This window comes from Artibeus jamaicensis, unplaced genomic scaffold, assembly GCF_021234435.1.
Source record: "Artibeus jamaicensis isolate MK-2021 breed Jamaican fruit bat unplaced genomic scaffold, CSHL_Jam_final scaffold_584, whole genome shotgun sequence".
In the NCBI taxonomy this organism is placed as follows: Eukaryota; Metazoa; Chordata; class Mammalia; order Chiroptera; family Phyllostomidae; genus Artibeus; species Artibeus jamaicensis.
In genome coordinates, this window is record NW_026522048.1 from 11,791,173 (window position 1) to 11,803,545 (window position 12,373).

The window sequence follows — 12,373 nt, forward strand, 5'->3', positions numbered from 1 at the left end:
TAGAAGACGCACGCTGAATATGAATCCAGATTAGTTATCTCTGTTCAGACTATGATCCAATCATCTATGTTTTATCCAATTTCTGTTCCTGTCTACCTCACCTCCTACCCAACAATTACTCTCTCTCAGTGGTGAAAATTTTAGACAATATGAATGGCATTAGATGTTCATATCCCAAAGTTACATGAGTAGGATGTCTGGCTAACATAAGACATGTGTTTTACATTTCAGTTCATGAATATTAAGAAGATTCTACTGATACACTAGATGTAAATACACTCTAGTTTTTGCAGAACTAAGACTGTTATCTTCTATGCTGTGTGCTCCCTAAGTTCAAGATATGGGCTGAATATCTCCACCTAGTCCTACCGGGCTGATATATCATACTTTTATGTTTTAGAGAATGTACAGCACCTCTCTGCCCTTGAGAGCAGACTCACCTCTGTTAAAAGACAGATCAGGTCAACTGTTCTCTCTCTCCCTTTATCTCATTTCCCACATACTTTTAATCTAGAATCTCTATGTCTCATCCTATGAGGATTTAACTCATTCCTTGGCTGTGTGGTATTTTTAAAAGATTACTTGGTATTTCCAGAACTATTTTCACGTGTTTTTTTTGTTTCATGTTTTGTTTCCTCATTTTTTGCTTCAAAAACACATTTGCCATTTTTTTCAGTCATATTTTGCTGATTGAGACCCCATTGTCATCGTTTTCTTTATTCCTTTTTCAATGGAATCATCTATTTACAACTTTAATGTTCCCTTTGCCATCTATTTTAGGCTACAGGATCAGAATAGAAACTAAATTGGATTGGGACACTGAGGAGAAAAGTGTGTGCTATGGCAAGAGTGGGAATTAGAGACTTTAGAAACAAGAAATTCATTAAGTGCAAATTTAGCCAAGGTTTTCTGTAGACCACAGAAGAATACATGAGAGAGGTATCAAGAAAATTCTCCGTGTTGGTGAAAAAGCTTGCATGTTCGAGTTGATCAATGGTACTAGAGACTTCCATTTAACCAAGACTCTCATACATCACTAAACTTAACATCTTTAATAACCTATCTAGTTGTCTGGTAAAATCTATTCTTAAGTATCTTTGCCAGGACTGTGAAAAAATAAAAACAATAATGATCTTTTCTAAATTTTGCTTATTGTTTGTATAAACTCATATATTTAAAAAAAATATCTATATACTTTCTGCCTCCGCTTTTTAAGATACAGCCTTTGGATAGGCAGAGGATTGGTTGTTTTCTGGGGCAAAAATTTGGATAAAACTCTAGCTTCACCACTAAATGTCTAGGGGATAATGAAAAGTGTGTGGTACTCCTCCAGTTTTTTTCATCTGTACTAAATGTATAAGGACACAAAATAACCCTTAGGGTTTTTTTGTTGTTGTTCTTGTGTTTGTGTGTGTGTGTGTGTGTGTGTGTGTGTGTGTGTGTGTGGATTAGGTAAAGCTGTACTAGTTCTAAGCACATAAGAAGAAATACTAACCATTATTATTTTGTCATTATAACTACTGAGGCTACTGCTAATATTTTTTTTCAGATTTCTAGGGGATTGGATTTTTTTCCTATAATCTAATCTATTTAAGCTAATATTGAGGTATAATCACAATGTACTCTTAACCTATGAGCATTGAAGTTAGAAGAGAATTAATCCATGTAACAAGAACTTATTTATACATAAAAAGCCAACAGTCATCTATCTTGCATGTGTTGGTCTCAGACTATAATCTTCTAGGAGATGAAGAGTTTGATTTTTTAAGAATTTGTACTTAAATATTATTTTTCCATTAAAATTTAGTTTATATTACTTTTTAGCATTAAGAAAAATCTAATTCTAATGCTAAAAAGTCATGAACATTGATATTTTTTTCTAGCTAACAAGTGGAGACTTCCACTTGTTTTACGGACACTTAAAACAAGTTTGGTTTCCCTTACACTTCTTTCTCTCAAGATTTTTCGGCCTGGCAGCACTGCTAATCATTTTATAGCCAACTGATAAGGAAAAAATCAGGGCTCTCAGTATCAGATAAAGAGAATTAACCACATGAACTTTGAAACTGAATACCCACACTAGAAACTAAAGAGAATGTTGAATAGAGAGAGGAAGAAAAAGACAATGAACGCATATGGGAGTCAAGTCTCTGGGGCAGAGAGTAAGAGCCCCATAATTGAACTATAATACTTTAATATTTTCAAAGAAAAGAAAATAAAGAGCTAGTAGTATTCGGTGTGGCTTTACAAAAAGCCTTTTCTTAAAGTTATAGCTAAGAAAATATTGGAAATGAAAAGGAAGGCAGTGACTCAAAAAGTAATATACTGTGTCAGGCAGTTGAGGTTAGCAAGGAAAATATTATTTAGGTGAATCCACCTCAAGGGCAAAATAAAAGTAGTTTGAGCTAATGTTGGCCAAAGGTCTTAGAAAGAAAACAAATGATGTATCTTTCAAATACTCTATTGTACAAGGAATATACTGTGGTGAAACAAATCTGTTAATAAAGCAGGAGCAACATTAAATTTTATGTTAATTTTCTTTAAAATCAGAGGGAGGATTTCTATTTACCTGAACATATAGAGATTCATAGTTCAACCGCTTCATTCAATACATGTGAAAAACAGCGTTTTCAGAGAGATTAGTTCACTTACTGAAAGGTGCAGAGATAGTTAAGATAGAGTGGGGTCAGGAGGAAGAATAGTCTGTTTTCAAGGAGCTGAAATGTTCTGATAATATTGTTTGGAGAAAGACATGGCAGACACTCAAGACTACTACTTTGAAATTTGATTCTGGAATGGTCCTTAGTGTCCTGACTGTGGGCGAGAGAAAGACAGCTAGGTCTGATTCATACCAGGGCATTCCTGGAAGGCTTTTTGCAGAATGGATTATATGTGTTTGCCATAATAATTTACATGCATCCTGGTCCACTTGTCTCTAATTCACCTAATACTAAATCGAGCATCAGAAATTAGGCTTCTAAAAGAAAGAAGTTTGGTTATTGGATACCAAATCAAAAGGAGTGATAAGAACACCATATTCTTTAAATCTAGTCCCAGCACAGAAGTCTCTCTTGGGTCTCATGCTTCCCTTTTGGATATTCAAGATTTCTGACATAGGTGGCAGGGGCCTGAGTGATTGGTTTCTTGGTCCGTGAGCATGCTTCTGCTCCAGGTAGTCTTCTAGGCCACTATTGTCCTTTATGTGTGTCCCCATGTTACCCATCTTAAGCAGAGATAGAATAGATTGGGTTTCAGGAAGTAAATGGTATATAAGTAATAACAAACATTTTTGAGAAACAGAAATGTTAAACAACTTCGGGTTCATACAGCAGGTAAATACTTCATCTTTCTTGTCTGAACTCCCAATGTTGACAATTTTAATATTAATATAATTGTCTCATCACCACCAAGGGAAATACATGAAACCAGAACAAGGTTATTCTCCTTAACCTTTGCAGACACTCTCCTTAACCAATGAGGTTACTGAATTTCAGTTGTCAGCTTTAGAACTGTTAGAACTTCTCTTATAAAATAGTATGAATGGTTTAAAGGTCATTAATAAAGCCACAAAAATAGCCATCATCCAGCTTAAAAATTAAGTATTAAAAATTATCTTTGCCATGGAGGGTTAGCAACAGGGGAGTGGGAGAAGGAAAAGGGGGGAGAAGGTACAGAAAATAAGTAGCATAGAAGGTAGGTAGAAAATAGATGGGGGGGGCAAGAGTAGTATTGGAAATATAGAATCTAGAGAACTTGAGACACGTGGTCATAAACTAAAGGGGGGAATGGTGGGGGAGGAGGTGTGCAGGGTGGAGGGGAATGAAGGGGGGAAATACAACAACTGTAATGGCATAATCAATAAAATATATTTAAAAAAATTATCTTTGTCATCACCCATTTGCTGTCTCCAATCTGATACACATTCTTACCTGTACCACCAAGGTAACCACTATTCTGTTTTTTGTGTTTACCATTATCTTGCTATTTTTTTATAGTTTAACACATATGTATATGTCTCTTAAAATATTATTTTCAGCTTGTCCTGTTTTTGAAGTTTTTATAACTATAATTGTGCCAATAATATCTATTTCTCCAACTCACTTTCTTAGTTTAAGAAGCTCTGTGATTTATACATGTGGCTGAAGTTTATGCATTAAAATCTATATTCGATTGTATAAATATATCATTGATTTTGCCCAGTCTTCTGTCTGCAGATATTTGCATTGCTTTTGATTATCGGCTATTACATACAGCACTGCTATGATTGCTCTCACACATGCTTTTTGTTTTGCGTGTGCATAAGTTTCTCTTGAGTATATTCCTAGGGTAAGAAATATATCTGGGCTTTGTAGATCAAAAGTTTTATGGTTTAAGAATCATAAAATCTTATTTCAAAAAAGTAGCCCAGATTAGGGATGGAAGTGTATATGTTTTTAGAGTAGGAAAATATTTCCCAACAAATTTTAATAATGGAATTTTAATAATTTTTATTAGATTGGTGGATATCAGTTATGTATTTTTGTTGTTAATTTGTATTTTTCTGATTACTGAGAAATTTTAGGAGAATACCATATGTTTATTGGCTATTTATGTTTCCTTTTCTGTGAAATGCCTTTTCACAAATCTTTCGCCCATATGTTATTTATTTTTGAGTCAATGGAGTTCTTTCTCTATTTATTATCTTAGTACTTTGTTGGCTATATGTATTGCAGATGTCTTCTCTTAGCTTGTGGCTTGTGTTTTAAATTTTTTCTTTTCATGGAAAAAATGTACAATTGTAGTGTAGGTCAAACCTATCATCTTTTACTTTGTATTCCAAATATTTATAAAATTAATAAAATTATCCTATTATGTTTGAGCCCTTAATAAAAAATTATGTTTTGTGTATACTTTGAAATCAAATTTAGTTCCTTTTTTTCCTACACAGATAACTTCTAGCATAGGTACTGAGAGTCTCTCCTTCCCCCATTGGCCTGCAATGCTAGCTCTGTCCAGGTCACTTTTCATGTATACAGGCATCTTTTTCCTGAAGTCTCCACTGTATTCCACTAGCCTCTTTATCGATCTCTGCTTCAACAGTATAGTGTGTTAATTATGTACTTTATAATAGATTTTGATATACAGAAAACCATTCTGCACTCCAATACTGCTTCTTCCTCCAGGTACTCCCCATATGTCTGTTAATCTTTTGCATGCTTATATATAATTTTGAATCCCCTTGTATATTTCCAGCAAAAAAAAGTCTGTTAATATTATTAATGATATTTATTATATTTTAAAAATTAACTTTGGGATTCCAAAATTGGCATCATTACGATTTTGATTCTACAAAGCTATTGTAGATTTTTCTTTAGATTTAAGTACTAGTTTTTATCATTGAGGTAAGTTCTACCACTTTAAAGTTCACATTTCCTCATAAAAATGAAATTAACTTTTTGCAACAATCCTGATAAACTATTTGATTAATAATGATAACTTGCAGATTATTTATATTTTCTCTAGAGACAAACATATAAACTATGAATAATGACTTCATTTTTACCTCGGGTAGAACATCTACCTAAAGTAAAAATCTTTACTATTTTTACTTTAAAGAACACTTTTAATATGTCACCAATAAGTATATTGTTTACTGTAGCATTTGGGATAAAGACCTTTATTAAGGCAAGGAATTTATCTTTTATTTCTGACTTTTTTTAATTTTTAATTTTATTTTTTAATCAGGTATGGATATTCATTTTTTTCCTATGGTTTCAATTTATTTTTCTGCTTCTACTAATTGAAATTTTCTCTTAATTTGCTAATGTGGTGATTTATATTGATATATATTTCAATATTAATATTGTACTTTTCATATAAATTAACTCTAACATAATGTACTTTTAAAAATAAATTGCTGGATTCAGTTCAATGCATTCCTATCATTGACTAACTACTATAAATTTCCTCTTGAGCTGTACTTGCTGGTTTTGATATCAAGGTTACTATACCATCAAATAATATGCATTGATCTTGCGTTCCTTTCTTTGTGTAGCATAACTTTTTACATCTTCCCCCTTTGCTTACTCCAAAGTTATGACAATCTGTTATGTTTTAATCTAAAAGTGTTGCTTTTTACTTTTAACATTTAAATAGGTAATCTATCTGGAATTGATTTTTATGTATAATGTTAGGTTGGAGGTCAAGATTCATTTTTTCCATATGGATATGTATTTAATTAAATGCATTATTTTTACTATTCTTTTAGTGATTACTTTACAAAACACGCATCCTTTACTTACTATAGTCAAATTTACATTATTACATTCACCACTATGTCAGTACTGCTATAAGTTAGGAACACTTAACTCAATCATTAATATAATTCTGGCAACTCATTTTAGTCACCCAGATATTTTAAATCTATATTATAATCTTGAGTTTGGTACAAAATTCTATCTTTACCCAAAAACTTTTGTTCTTCATTGTTTCTTGAGGTTCTTGTTTTTATCTTGATTTATTTTCTGTTAGTCTAAAAACCATATTTGCTGTAATATAAGTTGGCTATTCACAAATTATCTGAGCTTTAATTTGTTTAAAAGTGTCTAAGTTTTGAAGGCTGTTTTCATTGAACATAGCATTGTAGGCTGAGAATATGTATGTTTTTTCTAGGACTCATAAAGAAACTCCATCTCAGTATCTTATAGTTTGGATTGGTTTTAATGAGAATTGAGCGATACTACTTCTTTCCTGGCCTGTATAAAATGTGTTCATTTTCTCTGGCTGCTTTTAGGATTTCTATTTATTGTTTGTTTGTTTTTTTTAACATTTTCACTGGTTTTTTTAGATGTAATTTTCTTTGTGTTTTTCATGCTTGGGGTTATTGGGCTTCTTTAATCTGTAGATTTAGAGTTTTGATCAAATTTGGAAATATTCTGACCATTAATCTTCCAAACATTTCTTCTGCTTATTCTAACTTCTCTCCTTTTCTTCCAGGATTTCACTTTTACAGATGTTCGACTGCTTAATGCTGTTCCACAGGTATTCATAACACAGGGCGTCCCCCTCTGTCTTGCTCGTGTTTCCTTGTGCATGGATACACTGCTCTTTACTTCTGTGTCTCATCTGTTCTTTATCCTCTCAGTTTTCGTTTTGATATTGTGCTTTCACCTTTAGAGTGTTCATTTGTTCTGTATCTTCTGTTTCTCCCTCTGTCATGTTTATAGTTCCCTTTAAACACCTGAATTTCAAGTAGCTCTTTTGAAATCTGTATTTGTTAATTCTATAATCTCTTATTTGTTTTTTGTTCAATTGATTGATTTTATTCCTAATTATGTACCAAAATTTTCTGCTTTTTTAAAATTGAATTTATTAGAGTGACATCGATTAATACAATTGTACGGGTTTCAGGTGCACAATTCCACAGCACATCATCTGTACATTGTATTTTGTGTTCACCACTAGAAGTCAAGGCTCCTTCCATCATCGTTTATTCTTCTCTTTAACCTTTTCTACCTCCCTCATACCCCCTTTTCCTCTGGTAATTACCATACTATTGTCTTTGTCTATGAAGTTTTATTTTTTTTGTTTGTTTTAGCTTAATCCCTTGCTTCTATCTTGTATTTTTCTTTTATTCAAACAGAACATTCTTGGTATTACATTGCTAAATGTCTGATTACTGTCTTCTTTTAAAGTGTTCTGAATGTTATTTTGGCATGCAGATTCAATTCTTTTAGATCCAGTTTTTTCTTTTTAAGGTTTATCTTTATCCACAACCTAAGGTCTGACTGCATGTTTTTGTAAATAAATGTTACTGGAACCCAGCCACGCCCTTGTTTTTCCTTTGTCCATGCTGATTTCACATCACAATAGCAGAGATTAGCAGTTGGTACTTGTCCAGGTTGTGTGACCTACTTAGCTTCAAATACTTGCTACTGAATCTCTACAAAGAAAGTTCACTGACTCCTGGCTTAGGCAAGTATGTGGGCCTGAATGAAGTCAGTAACAACAAAATGCTTAAGATAACACATTTGGGAGATGTTCAAAAGATATATTTAAGTGTTTTCCAGGTTTGAGGTCAGGAGTAATGGAAAAGGAGAAATCTAGGCAGAATAGCAGATTTCACAGTTGGTTAATTGAATAATTATTAGAGTCATTAACTAAGAGAGCAAATATAGAAAAAGTATACTTTTAAAAGTGAATTCACTGTGGGGTTTATAGTTTAAGGCACCTATGGAAAGAAGACATGGTGATGACAGATAAGTGATATTTAGGTCTGGAAATTAGCTCCAGGCTAGAGAAAACAATATCCAAGATAGAGGAACAATTTCTGCAACCCAATAATAGAAAAACAACTAAACAATTAAAAATTGGGGAGAGTTCCAACAGACACTTCAGGTAAGGACATGTAGGAATGGCTAGTAAGTACATGATGAAGTGCTTAAATCATCAGTGTTTAAAAATTGTAAATTAAAATCACATGAGATATACTTCTGGCCAAGATGGAGGTGTAGGTGGAAATACTGTGCCTCCTCGTACAACCACATTTAAGGACAACAAAGATTTAGAACCAAAATTACAACCAGAACAGACAGAAAATTGAACTGTATGGAAGTCCAACAACAAACCATTCATCCAGATCTGTAAGAGGGGCAGAGTCAATGGCCAACAGAGAGGGGTGGTGGCAAGAAAAGGCAGTGGTTGGTACACCTGGGTGGGGAAGGAAATGAGCGAACCCAGGGAGGCATGCAAAGAGGTAGGCTGACTACGAACACACATTCTCACTCAGATAAAGCAGGCAAAACCAGGCAGCCAGACAGACCACGCAACCCAGGGCCCCAGCAATGGGAAATAAAGCCTAGAAGCACTGATCGAAAAAAGTTGCAGGGGTTGAGGTGTCAGGAGAGACTACCAGTCTCACAGGAGAGTTTGTTGGAAAGACCCACAGGATCCTAGAATGTACACAAGCCCAACCACCTGGGAACCAGCACCAGAAAGGCCCAATTTGCTTGTGGGAAGCGGCAGAGGGGACTGAAATCCAAGAGACAGCAGAGCAAGTGCCATTGTTCCCTCTCTGACCCCACCCCTGCAAACAGCCTCACGACCCAGCCACTGGGTTGACTGTGTTGCCCTGACCCGGTGAATACCTAAGGCTCCGCCCCTCATACGTAATAGGTGCAACCAGACCAAAAAATTATGGCTCAAACACAAGAACAAATCAAAGACCCAGAGCCAAAACTTTTAAGTGACCAAGAGATAGCCAACCTATCAGATGCACAGTTCAAAACACTGGTGATCAGGATGCTCACAGAACTGGTTAATTTTGGTCACAAATTAGAGGAAAAAATGAAGGCTACACTAAGTGAAATGAGGAAAGATACACAGGGAACCAATAGTGATGGAAAGGAAACTGGGACTCAAATCAATGGAGTGGACCAGAAGGAAGAAAGAAACAACTAAATAGAAGAGAATAAAGAAATAAGAATTTTAAAACAATGAGGAGAGGCTTAGGAACATCCAGGACACCTTTAAACATTCCAACATCTGAATTATAGGGGTACCAGAAGGGGAAGAGAAACAGCAACAAGTGGAAAACTTATTTGAACAAATAATGAAGAAGAACTTCCCTAATTTGGCAAGGGAAATAGACTTCCAGGAAGTCCAGGAAGCTCAAAGTGTCCCAAAGAAGTTGGACTCAAGGAGGAATACACCAAGGCACATCAAATGACATCACCCAAGATTAAAATGAAGAAAAGAATTCTAGAAAAAGCAAGAAATACGGGGATAGTCACCTACAAAGGAGTTCCCATTAGACTGTCAGCTGATTTCTCAAAAGAGACCTTACAGGCAAGAAGGGGCTGGAAAGAAGTATTCCAAGTCATGAAATCCAAAGACCTACATCCAAGATTGCTCTATCCAGCAAAACTTTCATTTAGAATGGAAAGGTAGATAAAGTGCTTCTCAAATAAGGTCAAGTTCAAGGAGTTCACCATCAGAAAGCCCTTATTATATGAAATGTTAAAGGGTCTTATCTAAGAAAAAGAAGATAAAAATATGAACAGTGAAAGGACAGGAAACTCACAGTTATTAACAACCACACCTAAAACAAAAGCAAACCAAGTGGACATCTAAAACAGGAGCAGAGCCACAGAAATGAAGATCACATGGAGGGTTAGCAACAGGGGAGTGGGAAGGATGGGGGGAAGGCACAGAGAATAAGTAGCATAGATGATGGGGAGAAAATAGACAGGGGGAGGGAAGAGTAGTGTGAGAAATATAGAAGCTAAAGAACTTATGACACGGACATGAACTAAAGGTGGGGAATGTGGAGGGAAGTTGGTGTGCAGGGTGGAGGGGAATGAAGGGGGGAATGGGACAACTTTAATGGCATAATCAATGAAATATATTAAATAAATAAATATGTAAAATAAAATCATATGAAACACCCTTGAAAAACCTCTCACAAAAGAGAAAATGAAAGAGCAGATGCCTTTACTGATTAATTCTGTCAAGCTTTTGCAAAATAATTAACTCAAATTCTCCTCAAACTCTTCAGAAAACTAGAAGAGGAAAATTTTTCTTTGTAAATTCTATGAGGGTCTCCTGATAAGCCAAAGACATCACAAAAAAACATGCACCAATATCTTTAAAAACATAGATGCAAACTAAATGTAGTGATGTATTTAGAGAATTAAAAACTGTCGTACATTTATGCAATGGAATATTACATAGCAGAGAGAAAGAAGGAGCTCCTACCCTCCAGGACAGCATGGATGGAACTGGAAAGCATTATGCTAAGTGAAATAAGTCAGGCAGTGAAAGAGAAATACCATATGGTCTCATCTATAAGTAAAAACTAATCAATAAAACAAACAAACAAACAAGCAAAATAGAACCTGAGACATGAAAATAAGGAACAAACTGACAGTGACCAGAAGAGTGGGGGAGGAGGATAATGGGGAATGAAGGAGAAGGGGCAAGTCAAGGAACATATATAAAGGACCCATGGACATGGAGAAAGGGGTGGGAATTGACTGTGGAGTGGGAGTGGGTGGGTAGGGGAGAGTAAGAGGGGAGGGGAATTGGAACAACTATAACTGAACAACAACTAAAATAAAAGAAGTACACACCATGAGCAAGTGGGATTTATTCCAGGAATGTAAGAGTGGTTAAGAATATAAAAATCAATATAATTTGCCACATTAAGAAAGAAAAGTACCAAAAAATGATCATTTCACTAGAGCATTTCTAGTGAAGCATTTCACAAAATCCAACATCATGTCATGGTAACAAATATTTTACAAGAAAAGAAAAGGGAAAAATACTAAAGGTCTCCTAATTGGAATTAAAAAAGTAAGACAATATTTATTTTTAGGTGACAGGATTTTATATATGTAAAATCCGGAAGCATTCACAATATGACTATTAGAGGAAAAAATTCAAAAATAGCTACAAGATACACAAGATCAAGACACAAATATTACTAGTATGTTTATACATGATCAATAATCCCAAAAGGAAATTTAGTAAACAATGTCACCAGAAGGCAAGAGTGGAACGATGGAATGACATTATATGTTTTATGTGTTAAGAATATCAATTTCGATGGCCATATATAGTATGGTTCAGAGGGATCAAGGGAATGGTTTTGAGACTATTAGAATATGTACTCTAATAGAATGTTGATGAGGTTCGAGATTGAAGTTTCTGCTTTAAGGGAGCTGTTTACAGTCCAGCATCTGTATGTGAAATTTACTGAACCATTTTTATGCTGAATCTAATTTCTCTGACCCTCTAGTTAAATCTGAGATGTTTTCAGAACACCACAATACAGATGCCCATACTTGATAACATATCTGTCTATTCCCTCAGTTTCCACAACATCAGACAAATCAAGTCTGAGGAAGAACTACAAGATCATTTTTAATCTGGGGTTTTACTTTTTACTTACCATCTTTTCTTTTCCCTTTCCCTTTCCTTTTCCTTCCCTCCTAACATTTTAACCCTGTTCCTTTAGCCTCCTCTTATAATCCTTTAATCATCATGAGACCTCTAAATTTTCTGTGCTTTAAAAATTGTAATGTCTGTCAATTGTGCCAGCTCTGACTATAGCTAAGTAGCTTAAATCCAAGTCAGAGCTTAGAACGCTCACTTTTGGGCAATTTAAATGTTATTTTTAACTCAAACAATTACCACAGCCTGGATTTACATGTTCCAGCTTTCCAGGATTATACAGATGGAATATTTTATATTAGGTGAGATGCAGGAAAAATGGAGCAACACACATATGCCAATTTTGCTGTGTAACAAGCTCCTTTTTAAAAGCATGCCAATACCATGCTCTTCGACAGTCTTTCAAAATGCATATTAATGCCTGCACTGAAGAGATTTCATT